This window comes from Balaenoptera acutorostrata, chromosome 8 (assembly GCF_949987535.1).
Source record: "Balaenoptera acutorostrata chromosome 8, mBalAcu1.1, whole genome shotgun sequence".
NCBI classification, from domain to species: Eukaryota; Metazoa; Chordata; class Mammalia; order Artiodactyla; family Balaenopteridae; genus Balaenoptera; species Balaenoptera acutorostrata.
Window position 1 is genome coordinate 49820988 of NC_080071.1, and position 20260 is coordinate 49841247.

The following is a 20260-nucleotide window of genomic DNA, read 5'->3' on the forward strand; positions in this document are numbered from 1 at the left end:
AAATAGGACTCATGCCTTGCTTTTCTCATTCTTGCTAAAGTTGTTGCGGGAATAGCCAGATATCCAAGGCTGTCTGCCCGTGTTGTCAGCCGCTGTCACAGGAGGGGGCCAGCTGTAGAGAAGAAACCAAATTTTAGTTGCTCTTTAGAAGAGGCTCCCACTAATTTCAGTGATGGTGCTGGTGCTTGAAGAAGACCTTACCTCCAGAAATCCTTGCCTGAAAAGATCAATAACACTTCCTATGGCGACATATTAACTAGTCATTTTGTTTGCCTTAAATCGGCCCCACAGGGGTGGTCCAATATGGTTGAATCCAGAATGTAGTTTATAACAGCATTTAAAATGCATTTCTTTACTCTAACCAAGTGGCAACCTATTAATTTAATAGACATTCCATCTAAAATTATACTAGATTTATTTTCAATAAACAACACATCTGGGTTTCTCAGGTCTACATTCTAAACAAGTAGCAGTGGACTCTAGACATAACCATTCCATTCTTTACTATTGTCATGTTGTCTTGTGGAGAGCTCTGATAGACTCAATCTAAAACAGATTATTAGTTTCTATTTTTGTTGACCTTTCATCAGCCTTTGACTCCTGGGGCAGGAATCAGTTATGAGATTAAAAAATGCAGCAGCTCAATATAGACTTTCCCTGTTACAGATACTTGTGCAGAAGCAGGGGCTGAACAATGGAAGTATTCTCTTGTTGCATAAGAAAATATTTTTGAGTGCATTAAAATAGGAGTGCGTTCCAAACTTACTTTTGGTTAAACAGGTTATGTGTTTTTTTCTCTCAGCCTCCAAAAAGAAAAGACCTCTAATCAGAGGATATGAGTTTGTTCTCAGGAAGCAAGAGTGACCTTAGAAGACTATTGGTTCTACTCTCTAATCTCTGCCAGAAAAAAAAGAAAATGGCTTCAGATCAACAATTCCAAAATGAAGGTTATTAACCTAGTTGGTAGTTGACAGCCCTGTTAATCAAATTTCTTCAAACGCATTGCTACCTAGGATGCTCCCTTCTGGTGCAGAGGACATGAGATTTAAACCCAGAGACTCCTCTGGATCACACATGGTTACTTCCCAAAATCCCACCCTTGCCTTCAGGCTGCTCCCTGTTGGAGTGGAGATTAATTAGGATAGGATAGGTTGCAGGAAATAGAGAAGTTATTTTCTTTGAAAATCTGAGTAGTAATATAAGTAAATTTTTTGTTCTAATACAATAACTTTTTAAAAAATTGGTTATGCATATAGTGGTTCTATGATAACTTTCTGTTTAAGCAGAATATTCTTCTCAATCACCCTAGGCAATGAAGTAGTTGGGAAAAAATGGAGTGAAAATCTTTGGAAGGAAAAGAAGCCATAAATGTGGAACATATACAGAAGTGAAATGTATAATTAGAACTCTATGAAAAGAAGCTTTGGAAAAGAAAATAGAATTGCTGAATTGCTAATAGAGCCACAAAGGCAACACCTGAGAGAAACAAGTTGGACTGTAATTTCTACCACATTTATGACTGCAGAGGTAAGGCAGGAGGGCTTTATGCCTTCTGATTCCTCCATCAGTAAAATTGGAATGATAATATCCCCATGCTTACTTAACAAAATACCAGGAAAATAACTAAGGTGACTAAGAGTTGTTTAAGGTTTATTGATAATAAACACAATCCAAACTTAAGTTCTGATAGACATATCAGAGGATTCCTTTGGATTTTTCTTGCTTAAGATGTTGGGCACATGGGAGCAAATTTTAAGGAAGCATTTTAATGAAGATATTTCTAGTCTGGAAAACAATGATGGTAAATTTATCATTTTAAGTATTTACCTCTTTGTCTAGATATTTGAGAGTAAATTTATTTTTTTATTCCACTAGAAAGAAAAGAATAAAAGTTATTTTACAAGGAAATACTGTTAAAAAGTAAGCAGAAGAGTACATTATGGTAAATATGAGCAAGCCTGTTCCAGGGTTGAAACAGATTACTGGATCATCTTAAGGTAGACATCATCCAACTGGTGTGTTTTTTGACTTTACAGTTTTAGGATTTGATTTCTATTAGGTCATCCAGGGGATATCAAGTCCTACAAAATTTTGTCTTGCCCTGTGATTTACAAATCTGAGATCTTGGCTTGGAATTCACAGTTCTCCCTAATGTATTTATAGCTTCCTTTAGCTTTCATCTATATGACATATCTTAAGTTCCTACTAGATGCCAGGCACTCAACTAGGAATTGGACATACTAATGAAAAGACATCATCTCTGCCATTTGAGTGAGGAAACATAAATACAAACCATTCATTACAATTAAGTATCTCTTGTTACGGACACATATATAAAATGTAATGGAAGGATAGGGAAAAGAGCTCCTAAATCAATCATTTAGATTATGACTAGTTCCTTTGCCACTAACTGTGGATCCTTTTTTCCCCATTTTCAGTAAGAATATGTAAGAATTTTAACCAATCACATTATACTAAGTTCCAGTTTGCCTTGTGTGTGTATACATTTTTTAAACCAGTGCTTCTTAGGATTAAGATTGCATCTATTAAATCTTTTTCATCCGTTATTTAGAAAGGGAGCATGAGAGGCTTTGAAAAAGCAAGGCTCTAAGATCTATGCAGAAACCATTCAGTTGGGCTCACAACTGCTGAAGGAGACTTATGATAGTTTTGTGAACCTGATAAGTTCAAGTTATTTTTTCCAACTTTTGTCTGTGAAACAGAAGATGTTAATTGGTGATTCATAGTGAAATAACAAACAAAAAACTTTTCTTCTCTTTGCAAGATATTTATTTGAAAAACTTATTTCTGCAGTTCAATAGGGAGAAGAATCTTTATGCCTCTTAAAAATAAAGTTGAATCTAATTTATGCCTAATGTTAGAATTCTGGTACTTTGAAGAAAAAAAACTCAGTGATTAAATCTACCATAAATTTTTAACAATCCTTGCGGTAATAATTATTTTATTCAGGCATTTCTTATATTTAATAAATTTATATTTAGGCAATTATATTTAATTAGATATTTCTGAGTAGATGTTTTTGGTTCTCAGCTGGGCAGATTTTTTGGAATCTACAAAATATGGAAAGACTTTCACAGGCTAAAAAGAATAGTAATAAAACTTAGATTCACTGAGTGCACAATAATTGCCAGATGTGGTTCTAATAGTGATGAGTGTTTCTAGTTTTGGAGCTATCATAAATAACGATGTTGTGAATATTCTTGTCTCTTGGTACACATGTGCATGCATTTTATTAGGAATGTAATTTCCAAATCATATGATAGGCATATATTTTTCTTTAGGTAATAATGCCAAACATCATCCAAAGTGATTGTACCAATTTTCCTCCCATTTGCAGTATACGAGAGTTCCAGTTGCTTATCATCCTAACCAACATTTGGTGTTTTCCTGATTCTGATGGGTGTCTAGTGGTATCTTATTTTGGTCTTAATTTGCAGTTCATAGTGACTAATAATGTTGAGCACATTTTCATATGTTTGTTGGCCATTTAGACATCCTCTTTTGTAAAGTGCCCATTGAAGTTTTTAGCCCATTTTAAAAATTGGGTTATCTGTCTTTCTTGCAGGAGTTCTTTTTATTTTATACATGAGTCCTGTATATGATACCTTTATTGCAAATATCTTTTCCTGTGATATGGTATGCATATTCATTCTTAATGGTATCATTTCATGAAAAGAAGTTCTTACTTTTAGTTTGATACTATTTATCAATCTTTTCTTTATGGATATGCTTTTTGTATTCTGTTTAAGGAATATTTGCCTACCCAAGGTGATGAAAAATTACTAATATGTTGGCAGGTTTTTTTTAATACTTTGATGTTGTCATTCTATTGTCTTTTAGCTTTCATCAGTTCTATTCAAAGCCAGCTGTAAACACTATTGTTGCTGATGTATCTTTTCCTTTGCTCCTCTGAGATCTTCTGTTTGTCTTTGCTTTTCAGCAGTTTTACTATTATGTGCTTAGATGTGATTTTATTGGACTTTATCCTGCTTGGTGTTCATGGAGGATCTTGAATCTGTGGCTTGATATCTTTCATCAGTTTTGGAAAATGCTTTCCCATTACTATTCAAATATCACGTATGCCCTATTCTCTCTATGCTCTCCTAGGACTCTAATTTCACCTATGATACATATTTTTATCTTGTCTCATAATTCTCTTACATTTTTTCATCATTTTTTATCTTTTTAATATTTGAAGATTCAGTCTGGATATTTTCTGCTGTCCAGTCTTCCTCTTCACTATTCCTCTTATTAGTTGCATCTAATCTGCATTCAATCTATCTGTTTGAGTTCTGAATTTTATACTTTTTATTTATTTATTTCCCGCACCATGCAGCATGTGGGATCTTAGTTCCCTGACCAGAGATTGAACCCACGTCCCCTGCATTGGAAGTGCGGAGTCTTAACCACTGGACCACCAGGGAAGTCCCTGAGTTCTTAATTTTAGTTACTGCCTTTTTCTGTTCTAAAGTTTCTATCTGATTTAAAACAGTGATTCTATGTGGGCTTCTATTTTTGACCTTATTAATCATAGTTATTTTATAATCTGTGTTTGGAACGCTTGTAGATCTACTTATTTTTCCCATTTTTCTCTTAGTCTTTGCTTTGGTCTTTGTCTTCAGAATATGTGTGGTAATATTTAATTGAATGTCAGACATTGTGATTTGAAAATTTTAGGAATAATTTGAGACTCTGGATGATGCTTTTGCAGTCTGTTAGACTAGGAAAGACTACATAATGTATTGAGCTAATCAAGACTGGGCTTACTGAGTTTGTGAGAGCTGATTTACTTTCACTTTATTCCTGGTTTATTCTGGTTAGTCCTGAAGTGTACCTCTTCAGCAGTTCCAACTCCCAAACTCCGTGAGGTGAATGAAAGAGTCTCAGCCTCTAGGCTGTTGCTTACAAATTGCAAAGGCATCAAAAATACCAGGCTCGGGACTTCCCTGGTGGTCCAGTGGTTGAGAATCTGCCTTCCAATGAAGGGGACGCTGGTTCGATCCCTGGGCGGGGGAACTAAGATCCCACATGCCACGGGGCAAGTGAGCCTGCGCACCGCAACTAGAGAGAAGCCCGCGCACCACAACGAAGAGCCCATGTGCTGCAATAAAAGATCCCGTGTGCCGCAACTAAGACCCAACACAGCCAAGAAAATAAATAAATAAATAATAAAAATAAAATTATTTAAAAAAAAAAAAAAAATACCAGGCTCATTTCTCAGCATTTCTATTCAAATCAGGATCTTGGCTCCTTGAGGCTTGGCTGCCCTGATAGCTTTTGGATACTTTCAGTCTTGATTTTTTTTTCTTTATGTTCTATCCAAATTTATAGTTGTTCTCACGGGGAGAGTTGGTATAATATAAACTAGCCTGCTATAACTGGAAGTGGAAGTATCTTGTTTTTATTTGCTCAAGAAGTATTTTTAGTGCCCACTGTATACCAGGTACTATTATTCTAGGCACTGGTAGATAATGTTTAAGTACTATTAAAAGTTACTCTTTTCATGGATCTCATGTTCTAGAGAAGGCAGATAAAAACAAATAAGGTAATTTCAAGTAGTGATAAAGACTATGAAGGAAATAAACAGTGTGATGTATAAGAGAGTAGCTGGTTATAGAGAGAAGACTGCCTTAAGATAGACTAGTCAAGAAAGTCTTCTCCAAAGAGGTGACATTTGAACTGAGACATGAAAGATGTGAAGGAGACAGCCAAGTGAAAAAGTAGGAAGAACAGAGGAAATGGAAGGTATGAAGGCCCTGAGGTGGAGAAAGAGACAAGTGTGGCTAGGACTTAGTGAGAGAGGGAACCAGTTGTATGGATAAGATTGAGGAGGAGATAGTCCAGGTAACAGGTAGTGAACTATATATAATGGGAGGAGGGGAAATACAAGTAGGAGAGCTGAAAATGACTCCTAAGTTTGATTTTAGCCAGTAGTTACCATTTATTGAGTTGGAAAAGACCAGAGGAGGACCATATTTGGAGAACGGGTATCAAGAGTTCTGTTTTTGACATGTTAAATTTGAGGTGCCTGTTAGGCATCCAAAGCAGGACATGTAAATTTGGGAGTTACTGGCATAAGGATGATATTAAAGCAATGCATATAGATAAGCTCCCTTGAAGAAATATTGCAGAGAAAGAAGAGAAGAGAATCTACAGCAGGCCCTGAGGGACAACAATATTTAGAGATTAATCAGAAGAGTAGGAGCAGCTAGAGACACAGGAAGGAAACCAGCATTACATAAGCTAAAAGTGTTTCAGGAAGAAGGGACTGGTCAGCTCTTATGAATGCACTAAAAATTAAGATACAGACTAAGAAATGTCCATTGATTTTGATGATACAGAAAACATTGGTGACTTTGACAGGAACAGGCATCTTAGAGTGGTGGGGGTAGAAGCTAGACTGGAGTATGGTGAAGAGCAAATGGGGACCTCCAGTTCTAGCAAAATGAGGACTGAACACCACTCATTACTCTCTAAACATGCAGACATGCTAAATTCAAATAACAAATTTAAATGTATAGTGGCCTCACAAAAAAGGAACAGAAATTCCCAGGTACCTCCCAAAAAAGAAGAAACTGAAAGCTAGAGTCGTATGCATAGAAGCTGACATCAAGAGGGGGGTGGGTATAAGTGCAGCAAGAAGGGCAGGGTTCATCACACCCAGAAATAGACCCTAAAGCCTAGCAGCTTAGGTTGTAATTCACTCACAGTGATAGGAGGGGTGTTCTTGGCCTTATGCATGGGAGGAAATGGGAGCTGAGATCCATGCCTAAAACTGGGATGATACAATTGTCGTACAGATGCTCTATGGTACTTTACCCTAGGTAGAGTCACTCTTTTCCTGTCTCTTTATTTAAATTAGACTTGTAGAGTCAATCTCAGTTCTTAGATCAGGCTGGTTAGGAATCTGGGATGTTGACTGAAAATTATGTGTGTTGAACTTCCTTGTACATAAAGACTGGGTAATCCTAGATCTGATAAAGTAGAAATGTCCCAGTAACTGAACTCTTTCTGGAACTGAGCTAAGCATTCTCCTGGGAAAGAATTTTAATTTAAATATCTGATGGCCCCACAGTAACTGTTTTTAATTGGAAGCTAATCCCTTAAATCGAGATGGTCAGTTTAGCTCAATAGCAGGTAGTACATTAGGAGGACCTCTCGGAAGCCAGTGAAATGGTTTAAAGCACCTATCTCCTTTGGTTTAGGTCATAGATTATCCATAAATTGCCTCTTGCACCAATAATTCTAATTCTCTATTACAACATGCAAATAAAATTTTTTTAAAAAGGTAAACAGTGAAACTCTTTACTGTCTAAAATATTTTACTGAAAGTCAATCAAGGCCTGAAAATGAAGCTAAAAGAGGTGGTAAAACTGTACTAGTAGCTAATTCCTAAACAAGGACCCCTTAACATGATCATGGTTTCTTAGAGGTATCCCAAAACTATTCTATTTAACTTTTCTTTTCAAAATGAAAATTGTTTTATTGGATTTCTCTGATTCCAAATGTAATCAATGTTCATTGTAAAAAAGTTTAAAGTTCTAAAAACAAAAGCCCTTCTCTTCTTAAATTCCCAGTTCTTTCAGACTCAGCTAAAAACTTTGTCTTATTTTTACTGAGCAAACTGAGTGATTCAGTTTTTCCTCAATTCCACTCTATAAATATATAATTGGTGGATACTTTTTTTTTTTTTTCCTCAAGCAAATTTCCTATTACTGGAAATACTTAAACTCAGTGTACAGTGATTCCATTAAGCTTTAAGAGTTTCAGATCTTGGTAGTTGGTGGCAAGAATAACCACAGATAGACTAAGTTTATGAAGGGAAAAATAAGTCTTTGGGAAAAACAAAACATCTTTTATGAATGCTTTTTCATTCTCTCAGGCATTATGGTAAGTGCAACATGATTGGCTTGTGCTGCTAATCTCTACTTACTTGCTCAGAGTTGCCACATTAATCCTAAATCTATTCTATTCAAGGACAATTTTTATTATATCACTTTACAATTTAAGAACTTTCAGTGGCTGGCTGTTATTTGTCTAAACAAATCACCCTAGCTTGACATCAGTGGGCCCCATGCCTTACTAGCTATTTCTCAAAGATTCATTTTCTTCCGATTCATATGTGTTCCAGGCTCATTGCCACCCCTGTGGATATAGCGTCAACTAAACACCCATCCTCTTCTTTCAACAATTAAAATTCTATGCTTGTCTCATGACCCTAGTCAAAACTCACCCACTTTTCACTGACCTCTTATGATTTACATTTTACAGTATATTCTGTCCTCTATCCACTAGTATGTATTTACCGGTTGGTTTGATTATAGCTATTCTTTAGTTATTTCATGACTATCTTATCTCTACAGCTGACTTTATGTAGGTATTGCATGTGTGATATGAAACATAGAGTCCATGGAATAGATCCTTGCTCAGAAATATAGAGGCCATGGAAAATATAATTGTTCAGAATGCATCCTCTATCAACATATTCAAGCCAGATATTCTATGACCAAAAGTTCATCAGTTTTGGTAACAACCCATCTTCTTTCCAAATCTCAATACCTTAGTAATAGATACTACCCATCAGAGTTGAGGGATTAAGAGTTGGATAGGAGAACTGCTGTGTGGAACTATGGCCAGATTTAACAGGCCATTATGTGGACAACTGAGACATTGGAAAGCAATATAGAATAATAAAAGGAATACTGGCTTTGGACTTAGGCCTGGGTTCAAATTCAAGTTCTACCACATATTAACAGTTACCTTATCTTTTTTTTTTTTAAATTTATTTATTATTTTTGGCTGTGTTGGGTCTTCGTTGCTGGGCGTGGGCTTTCTCTAGTTGTGGCGAGTGGGGGCTACTCTCCGTTGCGGTGCACGGGCTTCTCATTGCGGTGGCTTCTCTTGTTGTGGAGCACGGGCTCTAGGCACGCGGGCTTCAGTAGTTGTGGCACATGGGCTCAGTAGTTGTGGCTCGCGGGCTCTAGAGCGCAGGCTCAGTAGTTGTGGCGCATGGGCTTAGTTGCTCCGCGGCATGTGGGATCTTCCCGGACCAGGGCTCGAACCCGTGTCCCCTGCATTGGCAGGCAGATTCTTAACCACCGTGCCACCATGGAAGCCCCAGTTACCTTATCTTATTGTGAGGATTAAATGAGATAGCATGTGGATGGCTATTGTGGGTCCCAGTGCATAGTAGGTGCTCAATAAATAGTAATTATCATTATTATCTCCAAGTTATAGTAGGTCTGCACTCCAACAAATGAGGTTAGCTGTTAAGTGAAGTATCACAAGCCATAAAATATCCCTTTGTAGATAGACAGTTTCTTATTTTGAATTAGCTGGAATTCTTTGAGTACCAACTTATACAGCATTTGGTGGTTGATTTGCTTTTAAGGAAGAATCTCTGAAAGATGCTAAACTGCCTCCTTAGCCAGGGACACAGCAGGGGTCTGTCTCTCTGTCCCTGTAGATGGCACAAACAGTAAGACATCAAAATAACGGCTCTAGTGTTGGATTGGATGAAGTCCAAAGGCCAAGTTCACATGTATTCATACTGCAGAACAACTCCTAAGATTATAGAATCTTGGCTTTGGAGGGATTTTCTTAGAGGATATGGAATTTTGCTATTTTTGTTAGAAATATCCATTATAACATTCCACATAGATCATGTAACTTCTGGTTTAAGGGGAAGCTCACTATTTCGCTAAGCAGTCCGTTCTGTTGTAAGCTGTAACCAATAGACAGTCCTTTCTTAATCAAATCCAAATATGCCTGCCATGACTTCTTCCTAGTGGTTCTAGTAATGTCCAGCAGAGCAATGTAGATTAAGTATAGCCCCTCATCCATTTGAATACCCCTTAGATATCTATTCTAATTCCCCTACCTTCTCCAGAATAAACATCCTACTGTCTTTATGTAGCTATGCCTGTTTTCAAGGTATATTTATCAAATATTTGACTTTAATTTTAAAATTATCAGCTAATAAACAAATATGTGAAAATCCAGAATTCCAGGGGAAACTGAACTATTTTAATCAAATTTGGACAGATTGGTTTTTTGTTGTTGTTGTTTTTTGTTTGTTTGTTTTAAAGATTTATTTATTTTTGGCTGCGTCAGGTCTTAGTTGTGGCATGCAGGATCTTTCATTGCGGCACCTGGGCTCTTTGTTGTGGTGCACGGGCTTCTCTCTAGTTGTGGCGTGTGGGTTTTCTCTTCTCTAGTTGTGGCGGCATGCTCCAGGGCACGTGGGCTCTGTAGTTGTGGCACGTGGGTTCCAGAGCACATGGACTCTGCAGTTTGTGGCACACGGGCTCTAGTTGAGGCATGTGAGCTCAGTAGTTGTGGCCCACGGGCTTAGTTGTCCCGCGGCATGTGGGATCTTAGTTCCCTGACCAGGGATCGAACCCACATCCCCTGCTTTGTAAGGCGGATTCTTTACCACTGCACCACGAGGGAAGTCCCCAACAGATTGTTTTTAACAAACCAGGGTATTGAGACAATAGAAGCTGATTCATATTGAAAGGCACATATGCCCTAAGTAAAAAAACAAAACATGCACTACAGTATGACATTTGAAATAATAGATTTTGGAGCAATGATTACTGCAGTATTTATCGGATTTTTAACAATGTCTTATATCTACACTTTCAAGAGAAGTTGGCCCTATCTTAATGTTAGAAATGGTTATCAAAATAACGGTAGGTAAAGAAGACTTACAGAAGCTTGGATTCATGGGTCTAAGCAGTAATGTTTTCTCTGTTTGAAATGGGATGAAATTATAGAAAGCACCAAAGCAGAGAAATAACATTCAATTCAACAAGATTTAATGCCTTCCATACGCCAGGTGCTAGAAATAAGTAGCACATAAAATACATAAAGTACATGGTTCCTGTCCTCATGATAGTCAGAATCTAGAGGGGAAAACAAATATAGATAACCATAAAAACAACAACAATAAAAAAAATAAGGTGCTCATTTATTTCCAACACATTTCTACCTCTTTGGGGACTGTTAAATCTACTTTTACAAGAGATGTATAGAGAATGTTGATGGTGATTTAAAGACTCCAAAATGCATTTAATTACTCTGAAGCTTATTTACTGACAAATGCACATCAGTAAACTTGAAGGCCAAAACTCGGAACGCAGAAAAACCTTAAGGAAAAACAAGACAAGTGAGAAAAAGAAATAGACTTATGGCATGGTTGTCAACCTAAATAGTTGTTAATATAATGAACAGAATTGGATTATACAATACAAGGTAGGGAAATATCGTTCTGTAATACTCTAATGCTCGGCATTGTTAAACTCTTATTTGGAATGTTCCCTTAATTTGGGTTGCCAGACATATAATTGCATTTGGAGAACCAGATTAGGTCTAGAAAAGCCTAGCAAATGTGAGTAAAGGAAATCTTATGAGAAAAAGTTAAATACACTTCTTTCCCTCAAGGAAAGAGAAGGTGCAAGGGGGTGATATGACTGTCTTCCATACGAGGAAGATAATGTTAATCATTTCTCATTTCAGTGACGTAACGAGTAAGGTTAGAATGGCCTATAGTACAGCTGTGAACGTTTATTTTGGGCATATGAACTTTCAAACATATCATGATATATATTAAAATATCAAAATAGGAAACTCTCATAGGTTTACATTTTTACCTGTTTGGCTGGTCGGGTAATCTGATGATTTGTTCCTTGATTCTGGGCAAATGTTAAACAAACAGAGGTCTTTCACAACAGTGTGATTAAGGTTTACAGCAAGATTGTGAAGGCTGCTCTGGCATAGAAACAACTGTGAGTAGTACAGAGGGTGCAGGAAAAGGTCCAAGATGACACCATTTTCGTATCTACAGCTAGTTCTTCATCAAGAAACATGTTGATATATCTTGGGCTACAGAAAGCGTTAAAGAATCAATATGCCATTTCTGCTGCTGAATTTTTAAAGCTTTGCATCCTAAAACCCTAGTCTAGGGTGTGACATGAAAACGTGTTTGTCACCTACTCAGAGGAGATATCTGGGTCTCTCGGCGTAATCTAGATAAAATCTTAGCACATACAAGATAAGTTCACTGTTTTGGAGAAACCATTTTAGCCTGAACATATAAAAAATAGCACATAAAACCTGGATCAGTGAAAAATATATGTAGGAAATAGCTCTCCTTCCCAGTAAACACTAAAAGTGTTTTGTTTTGTTTTGTTTTCCTATAGTAGACAGGAGAGAAATATTGAGCTGGATTGCCAAATAGTAAAGTTGCAATTAGTAGAATTAAATCAAACCACCCCATACGCTTCCCCTTGGAAAGAAATCCCATTTCCACTCACAACCACCTAAAACTGTCACTAATAGTAGTAGACCACTGTATGAGAAAAAAGGAGGTAGAATTTCAAATTTTATATGTGGAAAACAAAATTATTAATTTCTTTATCGTAACAGAGCTTTATCATTATGAAAGTCAAAATGTTAAAATGAGTTTTCTCATAGAGCATACCCATGTGCTATTCTATCAGGGTTCATACCCCATAATGGTATATCATAATGATATAGTTTTTCTATCTCCTCAGTCGTTTTTCTATTCTTTATAAATTTTTTCTGTGACTTTCATAACTCTCTTACATACATGCATGCTCTTGCCTCCGTGTGAACACTCCCAGATTCTTCCATCCACCTATCCTGTCCTCATCACTTCACTATCAGAAAACAGATGGCATTTGACTGATATGCTAGGAAGAGCCCTAGTGGCAGAGAGGTGAGTCCCAGGGCCCAGATCCCTTCTGACGGAGTCTCATCATTTCACTACTTACAGTTCTTTTCAAGAGGAGGTTCCCTCCACCTGGCTGGCATGCCCTCCATGCTTCTCCCGGAGGTGTATGCTTTGACTGGTCCTCCTGAAGCAGAAATGGAAGTTTGAGGTTCTCAGTGTTTAAGTAGAAAAACCAGTGGAGGGGGTCAGCTACCTACCTCTCTCTGACCTGTCTGGAGTGGAAGTGGAAGTTTTAGGGCGCTGGGAGTGGAAATGGGATTTCTTTAGAAGGGAAAGTGTATGGGGCGGGGGGTGCCTGGATTTAATCCTATTAATTGCAGGTTTACTATTGGCATGCAGTCCTTAATCCAACTCAGTATACCTCTTCCCTGTCAACAGCATGGGCTGTGGTGTCAGATCACTTGTGTTCAAATTCTAGTATTTTCTCATCACTGTTTTTATTACTTTTATTTTCCATGCTCTTCTGGTAGAAAGAAAATACATTAAACACTGCTATCGCGCAGGCACCCTCACCTTAACCATGTTCGAGTTAGGCCCTCTTCAGGGTCCTTCCTCCTCTCTCTCACTTTGCTCTCCAGCTTTTTAAAAGTTGTATTCTGCACGCTTTCAAAACCCTACAGTCGGTCTCTGCCACCATCGGCTTGAGGAGCTCTGTGTACCCACCTCCTCCGCTCTTGCTGCAGCCAGGGTGAGAGGGTAATAGGAGGGCAGAAATGATGGGGCCCTGACTCCCAGCTCCTGGCTGGGTGCCTGAGAGGAAAGCCAGGATTTTTGGGCTCCGGCAGCAGAGGGCGCCACGTCTCCCCGCGGCATCTTCCCTCGGGGCTTAACAGGCGGTACCATCTTGACCGGAAGCACGGCCTAGAGTCCTGAGGAGAGGCCAAGGCCCCGGTCACCTTTTGATGTCCTAAGGCTGGAAGCAGGCCGTCTCTCGGAGGAGCTTAGAGAAGCATCTTCTGTGGCCAAGTTCATCCGAAGTGCCTGGTAAGCCCATCCGGCCGCCCAGGAGCCCCAGCGAAGCCTTGCCTTTCTCGGCGCAGCCTGTGAGCACCGCCCCAGACCCGGGGTCCTAGTGAGGGACCGGCCCGGGAAGACCCGCAGAGAGAGGAGAGCGCTGCTCCTGGGTTTTTCTCTGTCTTGGCCAGACCCGGGATGGTGGAGGGAGGGCCTGGCCTGAGTCTGGCCGACGCGGGGAACTAATACTTGGTAAAGATGATACAGCGTATCTCTGAACTGTGTGATACACAGGAATGTACGTGTTCACAAGTTCTTTCTTTTCTGGTGGACGCCAGAGACTCGTTCTTCGCCCTTTACTGCTCTAGTAACTGGGAAGTAAAAGTACAAATTTTTAAGTTTCTCTTTTCTCACCTTGAGCACATCATAGACTGACACTGATGTCTCAGTGTGGAACCCAGAGGTCTTATGGATCGCTGCAGTACTAGGTTGGTAAAAGCTTAAAGTGCGAAGGGAGAGGGAAAGCAGTGATACCTTCAGTGAAGAATTAGGCCTAACGGTGGAACCTTGCATTTGATCATAATTATTTAGCATGATATGCCTGAAATATATAGAACTAAATACTTGTTTATCTTAGTATCGTCAACTGGAGTACATTAGAAATTGATACTGATCAGACAAAACAGTTCATATAAGTATATTCACATTCTATGATTGTCAGAATGTGCCTACTCCAATCCATTAATATTATCATGAAGCAAAATGACATTTCTGAGCTACTGTCTGTACATAAAAGTTGCCTTAGTTAATTTAAGCATAGTAATAAATAGGAATGTTTGGTTCATTTAAAGTCTAAAAATATCTGAACTAGATTTTGTATAATTTATGCTTCTCAATCCCTCTGCAATCTAGGCATATTCTTTACTATGTTATACCTTTAGAGAGCTAACCCTCATGTTAGTCTACAGACTGTGAGCTGTGTAGGTTCCAGTCTGTCTTTTTCGCATTTAGTGTTGCCACTGGACTCTGGGCTTCAGTGTCCTCACTTGTAATGTAAAGGAGTCAGCTGAAGTTATCACCAAGGTCTCTTCAAGCGTGAATTTTGCATGACTAATCCATAGAACACAACTAAAATAATGGTTCTTTTGTAGTTCTCTTGGGGCTTTTACTATTGCTAGGAATCATGCTGGAAAGATACAGGCATCACATGGAATGCAAAAGGAAACGCAACTGAATAATGGCCATGTTTTGAGATAGAGACTTAAGTGCCAAAAAAAAGCGAGAAAAGGATGTTTTGTTAGTGGTGTTTTAAGGAGAAACGTGCTTGGAAAATGTCCTTCAGTATTTCTGGATAGAGAAGTACCAAATGAATGTGTCCTTTTAAAATTACATCAAGCGCTTTTGCTCTGCATACTCAAGGTGCAAGCTAGTTAGGAAGGGCAGAGCCCCTGACCTACGCCTGAACCGCGTGGGGTTTGAGGTCAAAGCGGGTTTGGCTGCTAAGCCTGGACCCGGGCGCCGGAACCCCTAGATGGGAAGGCCTCGGTGAGGCTGCCGCGAGTTCACCTGCACATGGGCTCCGCGCGGGGGCCACGAGCACCGGTTCTCCCCAGGGCAGGCCCCCGCCCAGACACCAACCCCTCCTCTCACCTGGGCAGAGCCCAGGACGGTTAGCAGCCCAGGGGGCTCCGTCAGGGGCCAGGGAAGTGAAGTGACTTGCTCGCTTATGTTTTCTTCGAAATTCGGGGGTCTAATTCCTGCCGGGCTGGGGAATGACTGCAGTCTGGGTAGTATATTTAGGGTGGGTGTGAGGGCGGTGGCCGGACCCAGCAGCTTCACGGGCCAGCTCCGCCCCTGCCCGGGACCGGCGCTTGCGGACGTGACCGTGGCTGCCCCCGCCGCCCGTTACTCGAGTGGGGCCCGCGGAGGGCGCGCCCTGGAGCCGAGCGCCCTCGACCGCCACCTGCGGCGCCGGTCGGCCGGGTGCGGGGCGCGAACCCGCCAGGAGCGCGCGGCGGGCGTGGCGGCGGGAGGAGGAGCCCGGAGCGCGGCCGAAGGACACCCCGTCCTCCAAATGCTGCCACTTGACTGAGCCGGCCGCTGGCGAGAAGGCGGCGCCGCTGCCCTTGCAGCGGGACCGCACTCCGCTTTGGCCCGGGCCTCAGCTCGCCGCCCGCCCAGACGCCGACCCACCGCGGGGCAGCGCCGGCCCGGGAGCTGCAGGAGCGCCGGATGCCTGCTCGGTCCCCGCCGCCGTCCAGACGCCCGAGGGGCGCGCAGCTGCCCGCCGACGTGTCGAGTAAGTGAACACCTGGGAGGTGGGCGACCCGTGTGTGTCCGTAGGTCTCTGCTCGTCAGTTTTGCCTTTTTTGATTTTCAGTGGCAGAAACCTGAGTTACAGAAGGCTTTGATTAAACCATACCTTTCTCGGCCAGCTGCCTCGGCTACAGCCTCGTGCCTCCGGCTCCTAATTAACGAACTTAGCCCCCGCTCCTTCCACCTTGTTCTGAGCCCTCAAATTCAAGGTTTTGCTTTATGAGTTGCCGTTTCATCTTCCACTCGATCCTTCCTGCCTGAAGAATAAAGATTTTCAGGTAAAAGATTTGCCTATGAACACTTAATTTGTATGCCAAGCTGTCAAGCTTGTGCTCTGAAAGGCATGTCAGGAGCAAAGTGTGAGCTCCTTTTTTGAGCGTTGGGAGCCTGAATCTCGAGATGAATTATGATGCACATGGGAAATAAAGCAGAGTTGACGGTAAGATCCTTCAGCTGTTAGCGAAGGGATCTGAGAAGCAGAGCAGAACAATTGGAGTTTGTTTCTCTTATGTTTCCCGTCTGCCCCCTCCCCATCCTTTATGGAAATAGGTTAGCAAAAATTATAAACTAGTAAACGTTCTCATCAAAGACCCCATCGTTTTAGGATCTGGTATTTATCTTAGGGAACATTTTAGTTAAGAATTCAGAGGAATAAGGAGTCTACTTTGATTATGACAAAGTATGAATCACATCAAGATCAACAGTTGAATATACCTTTAATTTTTGGACGGGGCTGTTTTCAAGTATCTGATACAGGTACCATGTATATAGATGGGAAATAACATTAACATTCAGGTATTTTGCCTGATGTCTTCAGCAGAATGGTCTGTTAAAACAGTAACTTCAGTTTTTAACTTCTTTGTTTTGCCATCAAACGAAAATTACTTCCAAGCCCACGGTCTTATAACAAAAGGGTACTTTAAAATCACAGACCAACCTCTAATCCATTTTAACATTCCCTCTGTTGCACTCCCGACAGACCAGCCACACTTTGAGGGAGCACTTCAGTGACAGGGAGCTCACTGCATTGTGAGGTATCCCTCCTTTCTGTTATTGTTAGCAAGGCCTTGTTTACACTGAACTGACAACTGCTTCCTTGGACCTGTTTCTCATTAATCCTACTTTTGCCAATAGCCCTCCAACTTGTGGAATTATATGTAGAACTTTTCAGCAGAGAAGATCTAAAACTTTCATCCATCTGAAAGAGTCTATGACCAAAAAACTGTTAAGAAATGAAAAGTCTAGGTGGTACAGAGTAAGACTTTTGTCTCCTTTACTTGACAGCCTTTCAGATCCCTGAGCTTTGGCTTCCTCATCTGTAAAAAGGGAATAATAATATACTCTATCTACCTGTAGGGTTGTTGTGAGAATCAAATGAGATAATGTTCATAATACTTAGCATAATTGCCCAGAAGTCAGTAAATGTTAGTTATCTTCACCAAATAATATTCACTTTAATGTTTCCTTCCTTACCTAAGACCTTTCTCTGTGCTAAAGATCCTTAGCCCAAAATTGAATGCATTAATTCAGACTAGTCTGAACAGTGCAGAGTGCAATGAGTTCCTATCTTCAAACGAAATCATGTAATTTTTTTTGATGTTCTTACTTTTTTTTTGGTTTAATTAATTTATTTTAACATCTTTATTGGAGTATAATTGCTGTACAATGTTGTGTTAGTTTCTGCTTTATAACAGTGAATCAGCTATACGTATACATATATCCCCATATCCCCTCCCTCTTGCGTCTCCCTCCCACCCTCCCTATCCCACCCCTCTAGGTGGTCACAAAGCACCAAGCTGATCTCCCTGTGCTACGTGGCTGCTTCCCACTAGCTATCGAAAATCATCTAATTTTGAATTGGCTTTTGTAGTAAATACACCAAAGTTGACTAAAAAACTCACCACCACCACCCCACACACACTTTGCTGTCAAGGCAGGCTTTATTCATTCTTTAATTATGCAGTTAAAAATTTCTTGAATATGAACATTTTTTTCCTTGTCTTCTATTACTTTAAGCCTCTCTCCAGTTTGCAGTTTGTTAGATGTGTTTTAACCTTGATTGTGGCATTCATCATGTTAACTCTGCCTACTGATTTTGTGTCACCTGCACCTGTGGTGAGTTTGTTCAGCAGACCTTCGAGTCACTGATGACCCACGGGACAGGTCTTTCTGCCATGGTGGCACATCTAGAAGCCCGTGGGACATAGAAAGTCCTGGACCTTTGGAGCCTGACTACTAGCTTTGTGACCTTGAGAAACTTCTTTTCCATATCAATAAAATGAGGTTAGGAACGTCTGCCTTTCAGGTAATTGTTAGAGTTCAAAGTAATGTACTGAAAGTGCCAAGTACAGTACTGGTTGGGAATCTATTTGGCCCTCAGTAGATATTGCTGAGACAAATTAATTAATCAGCTGAACTCAGCTAGCACCGTCCTTCAGATTAAACTATTCTAGCCCATAGGTCAGTCTTCTTCATAAGGACATTATGGGAATAATTTTAATCAAATGCTTTGCTTAAATTAAAGATCTTGAATATTCTCTGGTCTACCACAAAAGTAAATGATGTTCGTTTAAAAATTACTGACTCTTAGTAAACTCCTAGTGCCTTGAAATCCCCAGTATTTTTCCCCCTAAATATTCCCCGTTTTCTGATTAAATCTTGAATTTTGCCAGAGATTGGTATCAAATTAACTGGTTTGTAATGCCTAGGAATTCTATTTTTTTCCTTCAGTTTTGAATTTTTAAAAAATTAGGGGGAAAAAGTGTATTTGAGTCTCTAGCCTCTTGAGACTTCCCTCCTTCTCCATGTTTTTCTGAGGTTGTCAGAATATTTCTGTGCTTACATCTGCCGATTCTCCCTGGAATATAATTCACCAGATTTTGAAGACGTGAATTCTTTTAAAGTGACTTCTTCTGCTTGTACCTTGGTTCTCTCTTAATGAGGTTTCTTCTGTCCTTTCCAGCTTAAAGATCATTTGCTTTTAAGAAAGCAAAACAGTTGCTGAGCAGTTCTGTTTTCTTTCTCTAATTAATTAATATACCATCTGCCTTGGATTTGGAATGGTTTTTTTAACTGGAGGCTGTTTTCCATAGTAAGAGTGATATGAATAGAATGGCATTCTAATGTTGAAAGTTTGGGGAGTAATAAATAACTAGTCAGTATCTGATATAGGAAGAGTCTGTACTTTAAGAATTAATGTATTCCTTATAAATTAAGAGTTGTGAAATAAAGGATGTTTCACCAGGGGCTGAAGATAACATAAATTAGTGAAGCTGTATGGGTGCCAGACACAAGGGAGTGTACAGAGTCCTGTGAACTGGAGAGTGAATGCCCAGCTTAGAACTATTCTAATTCAGAGCAGTTGGAACATTACACTGGCCAAATGAAACACTGGCCCTAACACTACTGGGAGTTTGTGGCTTTTGCTTGTTGTAAGTGCCCTGAAAGAGGTAGAACTACGTATAGTTCACTGTTTTATCCCCAGCATCTAACACACTTTGAAGCACATGGATATTTGATAAATAGACAGACTTTAATTAGCATTCATTAAGTGCCTCTATGTGGAGAACTGTTCTGTGCAAAATAGCAAAAGGAGAAATGGCTACTGCCCTTGAGGAATCTTTAATCTCATTTGGGGGGGCAGCACTTATAAATTAAATAGGCTGGACAGGAATTCAGGAAGAATTCTGGATAAAGGTTTGAGGAATTCCAGAAAGTCTGCCTGAAGGAGACGGGGATTCCCCTAGCCTTGAAGGTGGCACAGATTTGGTTTACGCAGGGAAGAGGGGAAAGGGTGCCGGGTGGAGATATGGGGCAGGTGGTGTTTTTCAACCTAAGGGAAGGCCAGAAGGAGAAACTGAGCATGGGTGTGTGTGGTAAGGATAATAGCTTGAGGGGGGAGGAAGTTTCCTTGGATTAGTGAGAAATTATATCCAATAGGTAAAAAGGCTTTTTTAAAATAAATTTGGGGGGCGGTTTCTTATTTACTTTTTTTTATTTTTTAAAATTTTTATTGGAGTATAGTTGCTTTACAATGTTGTGTTTCTACTGTACAGCAAAGTGAATCAGCAATATGTATATATATATATATCTCTTTTTTGTTTAAATTAAATGTACCTCTGCCCCACCTTACCTCCACTCCCCACCCTGAAATATTATACCATCAGCTACAGAGAGTAGGAACTCTATAATGACTCCTTAGGAGTGTGGTAT

At 40.0% G+C, this 20260-nt stretch overlaps 1 protein-coding gene across 3 annotated transcripts in view; it reads left to right on the top strand.

Moving 5' to 3' along the window:
- The window catches only part of C8H2orf88 (chromosome 8 C2orf88 homolog), a 77681-nt gene that overhangs the window by 31587 nt on the left and 25834 nt on the right, over positions 1-20260 (top strand). Inside the window, exons 1-2 of one of the 3 annotated variants that reach the window (XM_007171469.2) lie at positions 15829-16031; positions 16113-16326. The exons of 1 other annotated variant lie outside the window; for it this stretch is intronic. The gene's annotated coding sequence lies outside the window, so the exon portion shown is untranslated. Of the gene's footprint in view, positions 1-15828; positions 16032-16112; positions 16327-20260 lie in introns of those variants that run through there. One more of the 3 variants, XM_007171468.2, reaches the window with a different exon arrangement.